This window comes from Puma concolor, chromosome E2, assembly GCF_028749965.1.
Source record: "Puma concolor isolate L17-30 chromosome E2, mPumCon1.1.hap2, whole genome shotgun sequence".
Taxonomy (NCBI): Eukaryota; Metazoa; Chordata; class Mammalia; order Carnivora; family Felidae; genus Puma; species Puma concolor.
In genome coordinates, this window is record NC_141681.1 from 62,490,544 (window position 1) to 62,504,107 (window position 13,564).

General features: G+C 43.3%; 1 protein-coding gene and 2 long non-coding RNA genes across 14 annotated transcripts in view; 1 reads left to right on the forward strand and 2 right to left on the reverse strand.

Annotated features, from left to right (window-relative positions):
- ZNF274 (zinc finger protein 274) overlaps window positions 1–13,564 on the forward strand; it is a 33,289-nt gene that overhangs the window by 2,913 nt on the left and 16,812 nt on the right. The window lies entirely within an intron of this gene.
- Window positions 788–10,721, reverse strand: LOC147573921 (uncharacterized). Of its 6 annotated transcripts, none has more exons than XR_015244485.1 (4): window positions 9,219–10,721; window positions 7,846–7,941; window positions 6,234–7,701; window positions 788–1,738 (listed from the first exon to the last, which is right to left on the reverse strand). It is a non-coding gene; the product is annotated as an uncharacterized LOC147573921 (long non-coding RNA). The 6 variants fall into 6 exon arrangements; XR_015244489.1 differs by having other exon boundaries at window positions 6,234–7,941; window positions 9,219–10,029; window positions 10,179–10,720; XR_015244487.1 differs by having other exon boundaries at window positions 6,234–6,472; window positions 9,219–10,717.
- Window positions 10,723–12,529, reverse strand: LOC147573922 (uncharacterized). Of its 2 annotated transcripts, none has more exons than XR_015244495.1 (2): window positions 12,391–12,529; window positions 10,723–11,407 (listed from the first exon to the last, which is right to left on the reverse strand). It is a non-coding gene; the product is annotated as an uncharacterized LOC147573922 (long non-coding RNA). The 2 variants fall into 2 exon arrangements; XR_015244496.1 differs by having other exon boundaries at window positions 12,406–12,502.

Genomic DNA, 13,564 nt, shown 5'->3' on the forward strand with positions numbered 1-13,564 from the left:
GACTGGTGTCCTAGAAAACAAGGTGACAGGGGAAACCCCCAGATGGGGTGCTGTGATGACTAGCTCATACATGCTGAATCAGACTGTTTCTTCCTCTGGTCTGAGTCAGGGGCATACTACTTGGTTTAATGAGAATTTGTTACCAGTGGCCAGTTGACTGTTAGGGGCTCCTCTGCTCTACTACTCTTCCTTCATGTGATCACCAGTAACTGGTGCATCTGGCCAGACTTTTTTTTACAGATGTTTTCATGTGTGTATATGAATATGTTTATGACTTGGGAGTGTTCTACTGGATACAAACAGGCCTGTTGTATCCATTTTAACAGCTGCTATGTAGTCCACATTTGATGTTTCCTCTTGATAGTCTTTCAGGTTGTTGCAGAAAACATTATTGCATATTTTTTGTTGTTGCATATTCAAGTTGGGGTGTTTTTTGTTTTTGTTTTTGCAGGTAGGATTTCTTAAAATAGAATTTTAGAATCAACCAAGATAGAAGCTAAAAATCTGGTAGCAACAGATTGCTCTCTGAAAAATACATATAGCTGCTCAATTACATGAAAGCTTTTTCCCCTTCATTGCCAGTGATTTTTAATGATCTTTTTAAGGTTGGCAGATCTGATACTATGTTTAGTTTGTTGACATTTCCCTCATGAAGCTTACACATATTTTTATGTTTATGGACCATTTGTACTTTGGTGAGTTTATATACTTTCCCCTTTTTTTTTCTTCTTTCTGGGAACTCTGTATTAATTATGGGTATTGATACTACAAATATCCCAGACCAACATTTATTTATCTTCTACCTTTAATTTTTTTTAATATTTATTTATTTTTGAGAGAGCACAAGTGGAGGAGGGGCAGAGAGAGAGGCAGACACAGAATCCAAAGCAGGTTCCAGGCTCTGAGCTGTCAGCAGGGAGATCAATGTGGGGCTTGAACTCACGAACCGTGAGATCATGACCTGAGCTGAAGTCGGATGCCTAACTGACTGAGCCACCCAGGCGCCCCCATTTATCTTCTACCTTTAAATTTAGTTTTCATAAAGAAGTTATATAATTTAGGTATTTTTCCTTTCAGATCTGTTTTTATTCCTATCTCATTCATAGATAGGCAGATTTCATAAATACTTTCTTGTATTTCAGGGTTTTTTGTTTGTTTGTTTTTGTCTGATTGTTGCACTTATCTGGAGTTTCTTTGTGTATATGGTATGGAGCATATGTTCTTTCAACAAATTTTGACTAGATTCTTCTGCTTATTGGAAACACCGTCCTTATTACAGACTAAATTTCCATGGTACTTATTGGGCATAGGCTTTGGTCTTGGTCCCTTCTGCTTCGTTGATCTTAGTCTGAGTACACATACTGCTGTACAAATGGTAGTTTTATAACTTGGATAAATGATAGTTCCTCTCATTATTTCTAAAAAACAAACAAACAAACAAACAAAAAAAAACAAACTATGAACTATTTTCACCCACCTGGTTTGCAAGATGAGTGCTTGACATCAGTTTGTCAGGGGTTCATTAAGAAAATCCTGTTAGCATGCTTGCATTTAGAATTCCTTGATGCAGAATTGGTCTAGTCGAGTTTTGGCGCAAGTGTACAAAGAGGGATCTCGCTTCACTGTGCTATGTCAGGCCTTCTGAGTGCTGTTGGGCTTCCACTGTAGTGGTTGCTGTTAATCTGCTCAGGTTAATCCTCTGCAGTCTTGCGTAGTTGGTCCAGATGAACCTGTCATGCTGTTAAGTTCTCTTATTAGTTATAACAGTCTTACTAGAGCCTCAATTTTCTCAGTACAGTCATTTTACCAGCAAGTATAAAGGAGGAGGCAATCGTATTAGTATTGTTTTAGTCTTGCCCAGTTACATAATGACCTTTGTCACAGCTGGTACTTCCAAAACACTTAAGTTGAGAGTGTGAAGAGTGAGTGACCTAAATGGGAAAGTTTCTGGGTCTTGACAAGCATGATGCTGGACTCTGCTTTGATTCAAGTCAGTTTTATCTGGACAAAGCAATAGTCATCTAGCCCTTTCTAATAAATGAAAATCAGTAATAGCCCGTTTTCCCTAATAGTCATGCCAAGGTGATCATAGTGATTTTCTCCTTTGAACAGTTAACACAGTGACATAATAAATGTAGAAGTGCCCTTGTAAGAGCTGCTGGCATCCACAGACAGATCCATATTCATAATTAGGTTCAGGAGGTGGGTGGATTTCTTTTTTGTGTTTATTATCTTTTAAAAAAAAATTTTTTTTTTAACGTTTATTTATTTTTGAGACAGAGAGAGACAGAGCATGAACGGGGGAGAGTCAGAGAGAGGGAGACACAGAATCTGAAACAGGCTCCAGGCTCTAGGCTCTGAGCTGTCAGCACAGAGCCCAATGTGGGGCTCGAACTCACTGACCGTGAGATCATGACCTGAGCTGAAGTCGGCTGCTTAACCGACTGAGCCACCCAAGCGCCCCGATTATCTTTTTTTTCTCTTTTTTTTTTTTTTTTTGAAGCATCTTAGGAAGGTCTGTTCTTCCGATTATCTTTATCAGCTTTGTAAAGAAAACTTTGGATGCTCTCTTCTTCCCTTTGTTTTCTGTGTTCTAATGCAAATGACATTGGAACTACCTGCTTCTGGTAGTATTCAGCTATGAAATCTGCACCTGATCCCCATCTTTGGTGATGTCCTTCTGTTTGCCACAACATAGACTGCCATCTCTACGAATCTCTGAGCCCTTTTTCTGAACTCAGTTTGATGGCTCAGTATTAGTGGTTTTTCTTTTCCATAGAGTCATTCTTTTCATCCTCTTCATTGAAAACCTCTCTAACATCCATTAGCACAGGTCACTAAACTATATGTCACCTGGAAGGTCCCCAGCAACACAAGCACTTTGTATCCACCCATCATGGTGTCTTTTCCCCCTGGCTGTTCCCTGTGATCTAGCCTCCCAAAGTCCCTTCCTATCTTGTGGCTCTGATTGTGGCAGGTCTGTGTCTCATCCTCCCTGAAGCTCAAATCCCGTGTCCTGTGTTGGCAGACCTTCCAGCCTTGTACTTCTGGATGATCCAGTAGTTCCCTGAATCTAGTTGCCATGAGGGATTTGGGGCACCTGTGGTTCTGTACGTCTCAGGGAGAGTTGGCTTGACAGGTGCCAGGAGATTCTGAGGTGATTAACCCAGAGTGAGAGACCACGTCCAGAGAGGCTTATAAGGACATTTTATTACAGACTAGGCCTCAGGTGCCTGACTCCTCTCTGCTCTGTCACAATGAGTCCTTTACATGTTGTTTTCCCTCCACTGCCTCCCCTTTTACACCTCACAAATACTTGTGGAACTCCTCTTGTGTTCCATATAGTATACTAAACACTTTGGTAGTAAACCAAAGACCTAAAGTAATCCCTGATACTGTGGACTTTGTAGTCTAATAGATTATGACCTCTACAAACACGTTCCCCAGATATAACTCTGTAAAGATGAGTAGTGGTTAAATACTGAGAAGGGAAAGAGTGTAAAGTGGGGGCAATGAATAATTACACTAGAGGAGGTATTTTGAGGGGCACTGCAGGGGTGAGCTTTAAGCCAATCCCCAAAGTGAAAGAATTCTACACACCTATAAGAGTGGTGGTGAAGAGAGCTCCCAAGCACAGAAACAGCATTTGGGGTGACCATGAAAATGGAACAAGCTTGGCACATTCAGGGAACATGGAGTCACCCAGTGGGCTGGTAGGAGGTAACTGAGGTATACTGACAGGCAGGTTAGGTTTGGCAGAACACACAGGGCCTTCACTGTGAAGGTAGTTTGGTTTTTATCAGGCAGATGTGTGGTACAGCTTTTCAAGCTCACTGCAGGTGCTTAGGAAAAAAACTTAATAGGATGCAGATGGAAGTAAGGCAGGTTACCGTGGTAGTACTACCTAAGGAAGAAGTGAGGTCACCTGGCCTGAGAGTAGCAGAGGGTTTGGGGAGAAGCTGGCATCGGCTTCTCCCCATTCATAGTGGATTCATTGGGGCCAGGTGAGTAATGGCCAAAGGAAAGGAAGCTGCCAAGAATCTCTCGTAGGTGAAGGCTTCAGGGATTTCCTGTGAATATTCTTTGTAATGTATGCATTTACCATATATGTTCTTTTTCTATATATCAACATCCAACTTTAAAAGAAGAAAAAAGAAAAATTACTACTCCTGAATTTTTGGTTTTAATCAATAATACGAGGAAATCTGGCAAAGGCAAAAACTTTTGAAGGGTAGAAATAGAGGTTTTGGTTTTACTTTCGTAATGTTTATTTCTGAGAGAGAGCGAGCGAGCACATGCACACAAACAGGGGAGGGGCAGAGAGAGGGAGGAACAGAGGATCCAAAGCAGGCTTTGCTGACAGCAGAGAGCCCCATAAGAGGCTTGAACTCACGAATTGCAAGATCATGACCTGAACCGAAGTCAGACCTTAACCAACTGAGCCACCCAGACACCCCTGGTTTTACTTTTTATGTTGAAATAATTTTTTAGACAGTTTACATAGAACTCCCTAATAGCTTTCACCTAGATTCAAGAGTTTGTGGAATTGTCACATGTCTTGACTGGTTCTGTTAAATAAGTATGAATGAGAAGGGACTGAGAGACATCCAAGTACAGGTTTGTGAAGCCAGCTGAGTGCACCTCTCTGGACTCGAGAAGGAGGTCCCAGCAGTGCATAAAGACTTGGGAATCCTAGATGTTTGGAATAGCGTGTTCTATTTACCATCGGATGAGACAACCATCTCTAGCAGTGGTCTGTCTCCCATCACTAGTGTAGCTGTGCCTTTCCCTAACTCAAGGGACTGAGTTTAAGTTGAAAGCTCAGCCTTTCTGAGGCAACTCATTTTGTATGGCTATCCAGCTGTCCCTGATAGCAAAAATGGCAGCATAGACATTGGTGGAAGCAGAAGGGAAACTTAGTAATAAGTGCTTAAGACAGAGGGCATTTGTTTTTAATGTTTTTTTGTTTTAAATTAAAAAAAAAATTTTTTTTATTTTTGAGACAGAGAGAGATGGAGCATGAGCAGGGGAGGGGCAGAGAGAGAGCAAGACACAGAATCTGAAGCAGGCTCCAGACTCTGAGCTGTCAGCACAGAGCCCAATGTGGGGCTCGAACTCACGAACCACCAGATCATGACCTGAGCTGAAGTCGGATGCTCAACCCATTGAGCCACCCAGGCGCCCCAGGGCATTTGTTTTTAAGAAGGCACTGATTTGGGAAGATGCTGTGAAGATCAGGAATATGGACGATATTTGATGGCACTCAAACCTTTAGCCACTGCTCAGTGTCCTTTCAAGGAAGTATTGCCATTCTGTGTAGTTTGGTTAGAAAACTTGAGATCTGGGCACCTGGGTGGCTCAGTAGGTTAAACATCTGACTTTGGTTCAGGTCATGATCTCGCAGTTTGTGAGTTCGAGCCCCAGGTTGGGCTCTGTGCTAACAGCTCAGAGCCTATGGCCAGCTTCAGATTCTGTGTCTCCCCCTCTCTGCCCCTCCCATGCTCATGCTCTGTGTCTCTCTGTCCTCAACAATAAATAAACATTAAAAAAAAATTGGGAAAAAAAAAACTTGAGATATAATCTAGATTTAATCATTGATAAGCAATAGGGTGAAGACACTATATTGAAGATCGTGATTATAGGAAAGCCTGCAAGACATTTAACTTTTTTGACTTGACAAGTAATGAAGGAGGAGAGATGAGCCATACAAATATGAATGTAGCAATACTCAAATCAGTGCAAACTTTAGTAGAAAAAAATAACATCTACAAGAAGATTGTTTTTTGGAAGGAAGAGAAGAAAATCCTCTTCTAGATTTCATTCATCCCTTGTGTAGTCTGAGAGGATTCATATGGGCTATAAAGTAGACACGGGGGATGTAGAAAATCAGTTGTTTTATACAAAGGATAATCCATTCAAGAACAAGACTGAAAAAATGTGTTTAATGTGAGAAGGCCTGTTTTCATTCAGCCTTTAACTAAGGCTCACATGGGAGGAGACTAACATGCAAAGACCTTGAATGGAGGAACTCATGTGCATGAATTTTTTGACATGAGAACTCAAACAGGGTAGAAACCCCAGGAATATGATCCTAGCAGGAAAGGCTTCTGGCCTGATTCACTGTGACTTGAGAAAACTCATATTGGAACCACCCCCATTCCCTGCCCCCCCCGCCAAAAAAAAAAAAACCCATTTGTAATGAATTTGGGAAAGTTCTTAGATCAAATAATTACCTATGAGAACTCCAAAGCCAAGGGACTATGACCGTGTGAAAAGGTTTCTTTCAAGCACAGCTCTCTTACTCAGGATCATGAGAATGTAATCGGGTCTTAGGAAGGCTTCAGGAGTCACAGAACCCACTGGCAAGAAGCCCTTCAGTAGGAGTCCTCATTGTATTCAACATCAGAGGACTCCTATGAGAGCAGATCCTCAATGTAATCCGTGCAGGCAAATCATTAGCCTTAGCTCCCACCTTATTTGACAGAACAACAAAACAGAAAACTTACACTGGAGAGAACCACACTGAATAATAAAAATGAAATGTCTCATCCTATTTTTATACCAGATAAGTCATACAGAAGGCAAGTTCTAAATAAAATTTTGATCACATATGTATACAAATACAGAAAAAGAGGTCTTTTCCAACTTGTTCTGTTATCTGACTGAACACCTAGAACAAATATTAAACAAGAGAGCAGGTGTCTTTATTTCAGTTTCCCATATATATCCCCAGTTGCTAAGACAATGACTCCCATCTCTAGCTCAGGAAACTGTTGAGTGAATAAATGATTGAAGAAATTGTAAAAAAAAAAACAAGAGGATGTCTTCAAAGAGGAGACTATGAACACAAGGCCAGGCTTTGAGACAAGAGGGTAGGTAAGGGATGATAAGGGGCAATCTTGAGAGATATATAGTGCTATTAAGAACTCTGAAAGGCTCACATCCTAGGGAGTGAGTCAAGAGTTTAGAATCTTGAGTGACTATCAAAACATTTTGGCAGGAATCCAGCCTAGCAGAGTGTGGTAACACTGTGTAAACCTTTATTCAAGAATACATTCTGTGACCCTCCACGTATTTGCTCATTAGGACCCATGTAATCTTGATCCTTCTATCTAGAAACCGTTCTGCCTGGTGTCCAAATATGATACCTAGGGTAATTTCAAGACCTGAAAATGCCCTCACTATTAATTAAATATGGAAAACAAATGAACTACACATTTGACTCAAAGTCCTAAGGAAACAGAAAAGATAAATACAACACAAATAAATGAATCAAATGGAGAAGAAAAAAAGAACCCAGGAACTAATTTTCTGGAAAGACAAAAATTCAAAACCAACTTTGATTAAACAGAATAAATCAAAGGCAAGCTAAAAACTTATACAGGGAAATAACACTACACACATATTCAGCAACACATGTAATTTTCATTATAGAACTTTGTACAACAGTAACAATGCATGAGCCAGCTCCATGTACTGATATGAAAGTCTCCAAGATACGTGTATTTCTTAAATATGTATCTTTAACACGTATAAAGATAAGCAGATGCACATAATCTCATTTTAAAAAATATATGCATACAAGTTCAAATATGTGTGTCAGGTGGTAATCACTGAATGTAGATACTGACAGGCTGTGACAGCCTCCTGAGAAGGAAACTGCTACCTCCTTCCTGCTGTGTTACCAGTTCCTGACACAGCCTAGATGCCCAGAAATTAACAAACAACAAAATGGAAAGATTTCGGGAAAAGTGGAAGGTTGTCAAAATTCGTCCTAGGAAAAATGTTAAAATAATTTATAAAAATTTTTCAGAACAAAGTGGCCAGCTACTTATTATTACTGACCTGGGCAGTGAGTATCTTCCAACTTCCTGTTAAAAGGCCATTTCGATGGAACACGAGCAGTTCAATTACAGGACAAGGCTGGAATGTTGACAGATTCTGCAAGGTATACACAGCATTTTTGTCACTAAAGCACAAAATGAGAAAAATATTAAAAAGGAAATATTGATAGCTCATGACAATTAACCACCTTAAACTAATCCTTTGAAATAGTTAAAATAAGAGTTCATCAATGTGACAAATAACAATAGAGATGAATAGCCTTGGCTTACACAAGGAATAGCCAATTTAACACAAAGATATTAATAGGTTTTTGAAATGGGATCTAAGAATGAATTAAATGATTAGGAATTGTTTTTTTTGTTTTGTTTTGTTTTGGGTTTATTTTGAGGAGGGGAGTGGCAGAGAGAGGCAGAGAAAGAATCCCAAGCAGGCTCTGCCCTTGAACCCATGAACCGTGAGCTGAAATCAAGAGTCAAATGTTTACCTGACTGAGCTACCCAGGCACCCTGAAATGATTAGGAATTGTTAAGGAATAAATTTTTTTTTTTTTTTTAACGTTTTTTTTTTTATTTATTTTTGGGACAGAGAGAGACAGAGCATGAACGGGGGAGGGGCAGAGAGAGGGAGACACAGAATCGGAAACAGGCTCCAGGCTCTGAGCCGTCAGCCCAGAGCCTGACGCGGGGCTCGAACTCACGGACCGCGAGATCGTGACCTGGCTGAAGTCGGACGCTTAACCGACTGCGCCACCCAGGCGCCCCAAGGAATAAATTATTAAGGCATTTCTATTTGAAAAAAAAATTAAGTTAGTGGGATATAAAATAAGTAGAAGCAATAACTTCTTTTGAGGGCTTATAAAAATTTTAAGTTTATGCATTCCCTTTCTTAAGTCCTTCCATCATTCCAGCCTCTAGAGAAGTGTTGGAGCCATTATACATTGGAAGCAGAAATGCAAGTCTCTGACCTAGCTGGTTGGGAAAGAAGCAGGAGTATAAACCAGGTGTCCTCTTACCCGGTGGCCTGCACTCCCAGCTACTGCTCAGGCTCCCAAGTGGAAGGGAACTTTGTAACAATAGCAATCCTCCCATGATAGTTTAAAGGTGGGACACAATTAAAATGCCAGTGAAATTTCCTGTAAATGACAGAAATACAGGAAAATCCAGAGAGCTAAAAAACTCAAAAGGCACTTTTTAAGGCTATGTCGAGCCAGTATTTCTTGAGCGCCTGCAAAAATGCCACAAACTGTTACAGGGATGGGTCACAGTATTGAACATGGTGGTAAGGCCCCTGTCTTATGAATGGGCCTACATTCATTTCAGAGCAGCCACTAACACGTGACTGATTAAGCTTAAACAGACTAAAATGAACTTAACCAGTTTAGTTCCTTAGTCACGGCCATCTTTCAGATGGTCATTGGTCAGCTGCAGCTAATGGCTACTATGTTGGACAGTGTAGATCTACATTTCCTTAAAGAGAGCTCCATTGGGCAGTGCTGCTGTAGAAAAGGTAGAAAGGTGATAATTAACGAAACAGATATTTTGAGATAGCAGTCAGTGCTGTGAAGAAAAATGAAACAATGGAATATGCTAGCGGGAGGAGGCGTGGGTGGGCAATACTAGTTGAGAACTGCTCAGGAAGACAGTTCTGAGGAGAGGACACAGAAGCTAAGAGCTGGATGAGGAAGGGGTATCAGGTGAAGATGTTGGGAAAGACTAACAGGCAGGGGTATGGCACACTCTGGCACGTATGAGGAAAATAAGATAGTGGCTATGGGAAGCATAGCCTTTGGTGTAAAGGGCATAAAAGAACAGGGCTTGGATCCCAGCTGCTATGTTCCCCAGTGTGGCTTTGGACAGGGCTCTTAGAGTCTCCCAGTATGGACTTCCTTTGTATAAGAATAGATGCTATTGCTTACTGGGACTGTGGTGTGTAAAGCCTAGGTCTTGAGGGGTCTTCACATTACTAACCACTGCTATTCGAAGACTTTGATGTTAAGATGACCATCAGCACCTTTGGGAGATCTTCTGCTGGGCCTGGCTTCAGGGTTTCTGATGCACAAGAACCAGCTGACATCCTCAGCAGTCCATGGGGGTAAACAAACTTCAAAGGCAATGCCATGGAGGGCCCAGCAGAGATGAAGAGTGATGGGGAGAGGAGGAGAAAAGGTGTAAAGCTGGGGGCATTCTGGACAAGGAGAAAAAGGAACAAGGGAGTGTGCACAGGGATGAGAGGAGCTGAGGTGAGCGTTCCTCCTGACCCTGCCCCCAACAAGATCTTGAAAGGTCATTGTTATTAGTTATTATTCTATTTGTGGACTGGTAGCCCTAGTGTACCTGGTTAGTCAGCGTTCACTGTGGAACTCTAAGCACTGAGGGAGATGGCTTACCCTGGAAGGGAAGAAGCAGACAGGGAAGTAAACTGTAAGAGGAGGAAGAAAAACATCCTCCATCATCCTTTCCTACATGCTATTCCTGGCTTTATGTAACCTAATCACTTAGAAAGAGGAAACTAAGGCCCAGAAGGATTAAGCCCCTTTCCCAGAGGCTGGGTGAGTTTGTATAACAACCCACTAAATAGATAGTTGCAAGTGAGGGGACTAAATTGCTAAAATTCTACACATACACACACACACCACCGGTCATTCAGGTGGTAGATTGAAAACCAGTACTTGGTGAGTGCCTGGGTGGTTCAGTTGGTTAAGAGTCCCACTCTTAATTTCAGCTGGGGTCATAATCTGTTCTGTGAGTTCCAGCCCTACACTGGGGGATCGGAGCTTGCCTGGGATTCTTTGTCTCCCTCTCTCTACCCTACCCCTGCTCAAGCTCGCTCTTTCTCTCTCAAATAAATATTTTATTTATTTATTTATTTATTTATTTATTTATTTATTTATTTATTTTTACATTTATTTTTGAGACAGAGAGACAGAACATGAACGGGGGAGGGTCAGAGAGAGGGAGACACAGAATCCGAAACAGGCTCCAGGCTCCGAGCTGTCAGCACAGAGCCCGACGCGGGGCCCGAACTCACGGACCGTGAGATCATGACCTGAGCCGAAGTCGGCCGCTTAACCGACTGAGCCACCCAGGCGCCCCAATAAATAAATATTTTAAAAAAGAAAAGAAAACCAGTACTTGGAGCTGCAGTTGATAGAGATTATTTTGTGCAGCCCCACACAGATGAGTGGGTCAGTCAGCCCAAGCTATGCGCCAGTGAGTTGAAGATCCAGTTTCAACTCTGCCAGCTGTAAACTTAAGAGTACATTTTCTCTGTGAAGTGAGGTGAATACTTTCCTGACAGCACAGGAAAGGTTACCTTAGCGGCCTTGGGGGATGATCCAGAGGACTGCAGTGACTAGAATGACACTTACCACATCAGCTTGCAGGTTGTGGCCCATCTCATTGACCACATAGCACCCAGGAGGAGCTTTACAATAACCCTGCGGAATATATGTTGTCCTGAACGTCTGCTACTGCAGGGAGAGCCAGGCTGCAGATCCACTGAGCTCCCAGCACCACAAGGATGGGCAGAGTTCTCCATATCCACACCTAGACAGGCTGTGAAACTTAAAATGGTTAAGAGTTAACATTTTAATGAGCCTTCTATTCAAGATTTTGAGAAATTGCCCTAGTGTCCCCCAAAGATAGGAGGAACAAAACACATGATCCAAGACTAAAGGAGAAATAAAATTAGAAATGGAGAGTGGATGGGAGTAGAATGAAAAGAACCTACAGTTAATTTTCTTGAGGGATAAAGTACTAAATAATCCGCGTGATTAACCAAGTAGTAAAAAACGAAAGTTTTAGAAATTAGAAAGTTGTGAAGCATTGTGGAGAATGAAGATTTCAAGTGTCATGCATGATTATTACTCAAAATGGTGCCTGTGGCCCAGCAAGAAGCGGCCAGGGAGCGCTACCCGCGCCCCCCCCCCCCCCCCCCCCCCGCTTCCTAATATCCCTTAACTGGGGCACTTTTCAAGCCCAGCCCTGCTGGGAATCCGGGAAATTGTCATCCTTGGCTTCCTGAGTTGTTCTCAGGGCAGTTTGAAGCTCTGAGAACGCTAACTGGAAGTGAGGAAATGAATTTTGCTTTTAAATCAACAATCTGGAGGGGAAAATGAACCCCCAGAAATCCTAGGGAACAGGAAGGTAATTAAATTCTGAAGACAAGGATAAATATAAATGAGTTGGGAAGGGCAAGCCCCCAAATAAAATTAATAGAAAAGTTTGTTTAGGGGAGGAGGTCAGAAATAGGAGATCAACGTAGTTATTTTTATCAAGGAAAAAAAAAATCCCTTGGACTAGGATTTTGATTCTAGGACTCTTGATCTTGTGGTGAATTCGAGCCCCACATTGGGTGGGGATTACTTAAAAAGTCTTTTAATAAAAATCTGTTTAAAAAAAAAAACAAAACAAAAAAACTAGGAAAGGAGTGACTGGCGATGGCCGAGATTAAAAGCGCGGCCCAGGACGTGTTTTGCAACCCCAAGCGCCCAAGGCCCGTCCGGGGCAGCGGGCCCGGCCCCACCCATCGCTGGTGACTCCTGACCTCGAGCTGACTCACTTCTCGAAGAGCGTGCCAGCAATTTCCAACACCGGTTAGATCTGTGAAACCAGTAAACCGAGGAAACCATAGACGAGCCAAGGTCTGTAATCCGGAAATTTGGAGGGGGAGGGAAAAAAAAAACACAAAAAACATCCTACGCAAACGGGGAGGAATGTAGAATCGGGGATCCGAAAATGGATAAGGAATCCGGGCGCTCGCTCCCTTAGGGGGAAGCGACTGCGATCATCCGCCCTGCGCCTGCCCGAAGGGTGAAAACTGGCAGAGCGGGAAGGTGTATATGGAAGTTCCAGCTGCGCCGGCGCCGCCCCAGGGTGCGTCAGCCGTCGCGAAGGGGGGCGGGGGAGGGAACGAGAGTGCAGGAGGCCGAGAGCCCAGCAACTCGCCAAGGGGCGGCCGTCCGATCTGGGCCTGGGTCGCACCCACAGCTTCAACATGGCCGCTCCGGAAGTGTGCACCGCGAAGGGCCCTGGGAGTTGTAGTGGCCCGGCACCAGGCTCGTGATGCACGTCCGGACCGGGGGATCGGGGCGTGGCTATGGGGACGTGGGCGGTGTCGTCCCGTTTACCCGGTGGGAGGGGGACGGAAGCTTCAGCTTCCCGAACGCGGGCTGCAGTGTACCTGTGGCTGCGGCCTCCGCCAGCGCCACCCTCCCGGACGCCGCGGTGCTGGAAGGCCGGCCGGGCCGCTGCTTAACAGTGCGGGTGGCGCGCAGGCAGCCGCTGCTCTTCGGGTCTTTCCGAGTTTGTGTGTTTAAACAACACGGGTGCGGTCACTTCACACTTCCTGCTGCGCTCTTTTACTTCACGTGACGGGAGCTTTCCTCCGTTGTAATGATCACACTAAAACCAGCGTAATTTTTAATGCTTACCTGGGAATCTTTCAGTTTTCTTGAGCGGTGCTTTAGCACTACCTGTGTTTTCCAGTTTTGCTCCGTCCTGCACCCCTGCTCAGGAAACGTGTGTTGTGGAAAAAAGACCACCCAAATGAGGACATGCGGAGGCCATCTACTTAGGCCACTGTAGCAGGGCGTTTGCCACCACACCTAGTGTTTAGTTGAAACTGGCAGGGAGGCAGGCGTGGGAAAATTTATAGCGAAAAAAGGAAGGTTCTGACTGGAGGTTATTGACTTGGGGGTGGGAAAAAAAAAACTGTTGGT